Raw genomic sequence first — 6,674 nt, forward strand, 5'->3', positions numbered from 1 at the left:
AGAATCCTTCCCTGTCAGTGTAGGTAATGTCTACAATGAAGCACCTCAGTGGTTCAGTTGTGCTGCTGTAGCGTTTTAAGTGTAGACAAGCCCTCAGAACATTAATCCAAATTAACTAAAAGTGTGGATTTAATAAAATGAGATTTTCCACACAGTTTAATGCAGTTTAACTAATCCACTTTACATTCACACCTTTTAGTTAATTTGAATTAATTTTCCTGGCTTTCCCTGTATATACAATAGTGACTGTCTCATCTCTTGTCCTTGAGGATTTACAAACCCCCCACAAAAAAACCCTCTCTCACTTGAACTTAATTCATGGATTTTTTTTCGGCTGCCTCCAAGTTCCTCTGCACAATGATGTAAAGCAGTGGTTCCCAAACTTGTTCTGCTGCTTGTGCAGAGAAAGCCCCTGGCAGGCCGGGCCGGTTTTGTTTACCTGCCGCATCCGCAGGTTCGTCCGATCGCGGCTCCCAGTGGCCGTGGTTCGCTGCTCCAGGCAATGGGAGCTGCTGGAAATGGCAGCCAGTACATCCCTCGGCCCGCACCGCTTCCCGCAGTCCCCATTGGCCTGGAGCAGCGAACCGCGGCCACTGGGAGCACGATAGGATGAACCTGTGGACGCGGCAGGTAAACAAACCGGCCAGGCCAGGCCCGCCAGGGGCTTTCTCTGCACAAGCAGCAGAACAAGGCCTGGTCTACACTAGGACTTTAATTCGAATTTAGCAGCGTTAATTCGAACTAACCGCTCAACCGTCCACACCAGGAAGCCATTTAATTCGAACTAGAGGGCTCTTTAGTTCGAATTTGGTACTCCACCCCGGCAGGTGGAGTAACGCTAAATTCGACATGGCTAGTTCGAATTAGGCTAGGTGTGGATGGAAATCGAACTTAGTAGCTCCGGGAGCTATCCCACACTGCACCACTCTGTTGACGCTCTGGACAGCAGCCCGAGCTTGGATTCTCTGCCCAGCCACACAGGAAATGAACCGCGAAAATTTGAATTCATTTTCCTGTCTGGGCGGTTTGAATCTGACGTTCTGGTTGCACATCGGGGCGAGCTCCGCAGCACCGGCAGCAATGCAGAGCTCTCCAGCAGAGGAGTTCATGTAATCTCTGAATAGAAAGAGGGACCCGGCATAGACAGACCGGGAACTCTTGGATCTGATCGGTGTGTGGGGCGAGGAGTCTGTGCTTTCGGAGCTGCGCTCCAACGAACGGAATGCAAAGACCTACGAGAAGGTCTCCAAAGCCATGATACAGACTGAGGATACAGCCGTCATGCAACGCAGCGCCGCGTGAAAATCAAGGACCCCAGACAAGGCTACCAAAAAATCAAAGCGGCCAACGGACGCTACGGAGCCTGCCACCACTGCCCCACCAGTGACCATGGACTCTGATGATGGGACAGTGTCGACGGACAGTTCCTCGACGATGTTCACGGACGGGGAAGATGAGGAAGGGTTTGTGGAGGACGAGGCAGGCGACAGCGCTTACAACGCTGGTTTCCCCGACAGCCAGGATCTATTCATCACCCTCACGGAGATCCCCTACCAACCCTCCCCGGCCAGGAACCCGGATCCTGAATCAGGGGTAGGAGCAGTCGGTAAGTGCTTTAACCATGTTAACTTTTATTCTTAATATAACAGGAATCTGAAGTGTGTGAAAAGGAGGTCTCTGTATATATGGTGATAGAACACAAATCCTCCTGGGAGAACGCCACGAAGCTCTCCTGCCGTTAATCGATAAGCATCAGCAGGAGGTTCCTGGGGAGAGCTGCCTTATTGGGTGCTCCGTGATAGCACACTTTTCCGCGCGAGGCTTTCATGCGGTATTCAGGGAGCACTGCCTCCCAGAGCACGGCTGCATAGGTCCGTGGTTCGTGCTAGATTTCACGCAGCATGCGCTCTCTATCTCCTTCAGTGCCTGTCCTCACGGTGATCTCGCTCTTAGACTCCTGCATCTAAGTAGGGGAAGAAATGTTACGTTACGCCTGGTCCAAAGTATTTTTAATAAATAAACGGACAGACGGCATAGCACAGACTCAGCACGCAGCTGCGTGACGAGCGTAACGGAAAGCCAAAGAATCAAATGGACGCTCATGGAGGGAGGGGGGAACGAGGACGCAAGGTATCCCACAGTTCCTGCTGTCTCCGAAAAGCATTTGCATTCTTGGCTGATCTCCAAATGCTTCTAGGGTCAAACACAGTGTCCGCGGTGGGACGGGTCATAGCTCGGCAATTTACGCACCCCCCGACCCCCAGAAGTAAAAGGGAAAACAATCCTCTGTTGACTCTTTTACATGTCACCGTATCTGTACTGAATGCTGCAGATAGACGCGATGGTGCAGCACTCAACACCAACATCCTTGCTCCCCCCACGCTATGGATGGCTGATGGTACAAAACGATGGAAATCCATCCTCATCATCAGCCTATTGGCACATGGGGCAGTGCAAAAGGGCTGGTAACCATGACAACCGTACCAACTTGCTTGGGACCGGTCGGTCAAGGCCGCCTGTTGCTAATTTTTCATGGTAGATGGTGCAGTATGGCTGGTAACCGTCCTCATCATTGCAACAGGGGGCTGAGATCCATCAGCCCCCACCCTTCATTGTAAAGAAAAGATTCAATTGCCCCTGGAGTAGCAGAGGGATGAGTGGCTCCCTCCTCCACACCCTTAATGTCATCTCTGGACTATCATTGCAGCTGGAGGCTTCCTTCCACTCATTTCTCACAAACGACTACCTGTGTCTTATTCATGCATTCTATATTACTTCATCACACAAGTGGGGGGACAATGGTATTGGAACCCAGGAAGGCTGGGGGAAGAACGTAATGAACAGCTGGGGTTGTTTCAGGAGCACACCCTGTGAATAGCGTTCAGCTCAAAATTTATGCAGGATTGGACAGAGAGCAGCTGTGGTCTCTGATTGTATGATACAGTGGTTCTCTAGTACAGTTGCACATAATCTAGGCAGGACTGATTCTATTTTTAGATACCCAAAAAGGAGGGATTGACTCGGGGAGTCATTCCCAAATTTTGCTTTTGCGCCCCTGGCTGATCGACCAGGGGCACTTATGACAGCACCAAATGGCGCAGTGCAAAAGGACAGGTAACCATGACCATCTTATTACCGTCTTCTTACCAGTTCATGGTATGGTAGACGGTGCAGTATGCCTGGTAACCATCGCTGCTGTCATGCAAAAGCATAAGCATGCTGCTGTGTAGCGCTGCTGGTCCGCCTCTATCAGCGGCATACAGTACACATACGGTGACATACACAAAAGGCAAAATAGGGTCCATTGTTGCCACGCTATGGCGTGTGCCAGGGCATTTCATGGAAAACGTGATCGAAATGATTGTCTGCCCTTGCTTTCCCGGAGGAAGGAATGACTGGCGACATTTACCCAGAATCCACCGCGCAAATGATTTGTGCAACAGCAGGCACAGGGGTCTCAACAAAAAATTCACAGAGACAGCCTAGATTCAGTTAATTGTTCGCAAAAAAGTATCATTGCAAGGAATTAACTAACTGTTTCCCATCTCACAGCTTCCACTGTCTCCAGACCTTCCACAGCATCCACCTCGCAGAGGCTGGTGAAGATTAGGCGGCGAAAGAAAAAGACAAGGGACACGATTTTCGATGAATGTGTGGGCTGCTACCTAGCCGAGGCGGACCAGCAGAGGCAGTGGAGGGAGAAAGTCTCTCTGTACCAGTGCTCACACAGCGAATGGGAGGAGAGGTGGCGTGAGGAACACAAGCAGGCGACTCAAGCAATGCTTGTACTACTGAGGGAGCAAACGGACATGCTCCGGCGACTTGTGTATGTTCTGCAGGTCCGCTGCAGGACAGAGCCCCCGGCAGTATCTCTGCAACCGCCCTCCCCCGCCACAAAGTCACATACCCCCCTCACCCTAAATAACCAGGAGGATGCCCGCCCTGGTCCGTGAATACTGTCACTGCACCCCAGCAGAGTGCTCAAGTAACCAAAAGCTCTCATACCCTACGTTTGCATAAGTCCTTCCCTTCCGGACTCAAACAAGTCCCAATCCCAGTCCCATCCCATAACTGTGTACTTAAGTAATAAAAATACTTTGCTGTTAAGTACTGTTTCCGTCATGTTTCCTCACTGAAGACTGTGTTTGAATGGGGTGCGTGGGGAAGTGCGTTGCTAATTGCATAGGACAGGCACCTTTCGCAGGGTACAGACACGGGGTCCGGATCAGCAGCGGGTAACACACACAGTGCAGTCAGCAGGCACCGTGGTCGGTATGGGAGGTGGTTTCCAGGTTCTGTGTGGGCGGTGGGGATGTGACTTTTTAGCGGGGAGGGCAGGTACAGATCTTATACAGCGGTCCTTGTCGTGGACCGCTGAGTCACGCAGCAGAGGAATCTGTATCCGTCCTCCTCCGCCACAAGGCCACATAGCCCCCGCACACAGAATCCCAAAAAGGAGGGATGGCAGGCTCCGTTGAAACAAGCAGTCCGGCAATGCGGACCGCTGTAGGAGCAGGAGCCTGTCATTCCTTGAGTTTAGAGGCGGTCTTTACATCAGCGCACACCCTACCCACCGCAGTCTGCGTTCCAGTTTCGACCCTTTAACGAAAAGTCATGAATAAAGAAACCTCTCCTCAGTAACAGTGTGACATGTATTTTATTTTTACACGTGTCTTGGAAGTGGAGGAAACGGAGAACGGGGTATTTAACCGAAGAGGAGAGTCAACAGTAACTGGGTAAAGAAACAGGGGCAGGTTCAGCTTCTCTGTAAAGAAACTGAACAGTCACAGGTCACGCTGCTCGCTGGTATTTGAAGAGTTCCTTGTCGCTGTCCCAGGCGCCTGTATAGGGCTTCATGAGCAAGTGCATTAGCGGGCAGGCTGGGTCACCGAGGATCACTATAGGCAAATGCACATCCACAACAGTTATTTCGTGGTACGGGAAGAAACTACCTTCCAGCAGGCGTCTGAGCAGCCCACAGTTCCTGAGAACACATGCATCAGGAACCTTGCCCGGCCATCCGACGTTCATGTTGGTAAAACGTCCCCTATGGTCCCCCAGTGCTTGCAGAACCATTGAAAAGTAGCCCAATTTCTCAGCAGCTGAATGTGGAAGAGGTGGACGATAAAGTGCGAGGAGGAGAAAACGGCGAGGATCGCAGCGGGCTCCATGCTTGCAGTGCTGTGGCGTCCACGCTGTCACTGACCAGAAAAGTGCACGAACAGATTGCCCGCAGGCGCTTTCAGGGAGGGAGGGAGGGCGTGATTGACGGTTCAATGACGACAGTTACCCAAAACCACCCTCGACACATTTTTTCCCCCAGCATGCATTGGGGGGAAATCCCAGAATTCAAATGGGCAGCGGGGACTGCGGGAACTGTGGGATAGCTTCCCACAGTGCACCGCTTCGAAAGTCGACGCCGGCCCCGTGAATGTGGACTCAGAAGTTCGAATTAGTGTATTTAGTATGGATACACAAATTCGACTTCATAAGGTCGAATCCACAAATTCGAATTAAGTAGATTCGAAATAGTCCTGTAGTGTAGACAAGGCCCAAGTTTGGGAACCACTGATGTAAAGTGAAGGTAAAGCAGTAATGGAGCACTCCTGCCACCTTGTGGCTAAAGATTGTACTCCCACCTACAGTGCATTGGCGTGTGTTAACTGTTTAAAGACAGACCTTGTGTCTTATGTGCTCTAGTTTTCTTTTGGTATAGAACACTCATAGAAGCAACTGTATTCAACTATACAAGCCTCTGTACAAACTCTTGTGCAGCAGTGGCACACCCCACACAGACAGTTGTTTACCCAGGGAGAAATGTATAGAAAGTTTCACTAATGTGGAGTTAAGGTTGTGGGTGCACAAGAGTGCCCTATTATAATGAATACAAGTTTCAATCCCTAAAATGCTGCTGGGGAAAGCCAGGAACTGCATGGGAACCATTACCTTAATTCTACAGCCATAACCCTCCTCCCTTTAGGATGTCAGCGCCTTATCTATAATTTGGGGAGTGAGGTATGTTTTGTCTTCTGTGACCTATGTTGAATACAGAAAATTGTTTGAGGAAGCCCTTCATTTTATTACTGATATCTTTAAGTGAGACTGCATCTGGAAACAAGGAGGGAGAAGTAACTGTGTCCAGTCTGCTATGCAGCCATCAGCAATGGTGCCTCACTGGCCCTATTGAGGGTCGTTGGGAAGTGCCTGAAGAGGTGTTCGGATCTGGAGTTATAGTGGCACACAGAAAATAGTAGTCTAAGGAGAGTACAGTTCTGTTTTTCTTAGCATCTGTATAGGCCAGGGGTGACCAAACTCTGGCTCAGCCGCATAGGGCAATTTTACAGTTAAAGTGAGGCTCACAGGGTACCCTCCCCCCATTCTCCATCTACCAGGCTGGGGAGGGGGGAGCTCAGGGCTTCTGCCCTGTGGCAGGGTGGTGGGGCTGGTGGATTCTGCCCTGTGGCAGGGTGGGGAGGGGTGTCTCAGGGCTCCAGCCCTGCAGGAAGTGCCCACTGGGGCTCAGAGCTTCAGCAGTGTACTCCCCGGGCTGAAGCCCTGAGCCCTGGGAGGCATGCCTGGCTCTCAAACTTCTGAAGATTATTGTATGCGGCTCGCAGGGTCATTAAGTTTGGCCACCCCTGCTATAGGCTATCAGAGTGAATTGCTAGGGAACA

Source organism: Mauremys mutica, chromosome 18, assembly GCF_020497125.1.
Source record: "Mauremys mutica isolate MM-2020 ecotype Southern chromosome 18, ASM2049712v1, whole genome shotgun sequence".
NCBI classification, from domain to species: domain Eukaryota; kingdom Metazoa; phylum Chordata; order Testudines; family Geoemydidae; genus Mauremys; species Mauremys mutica.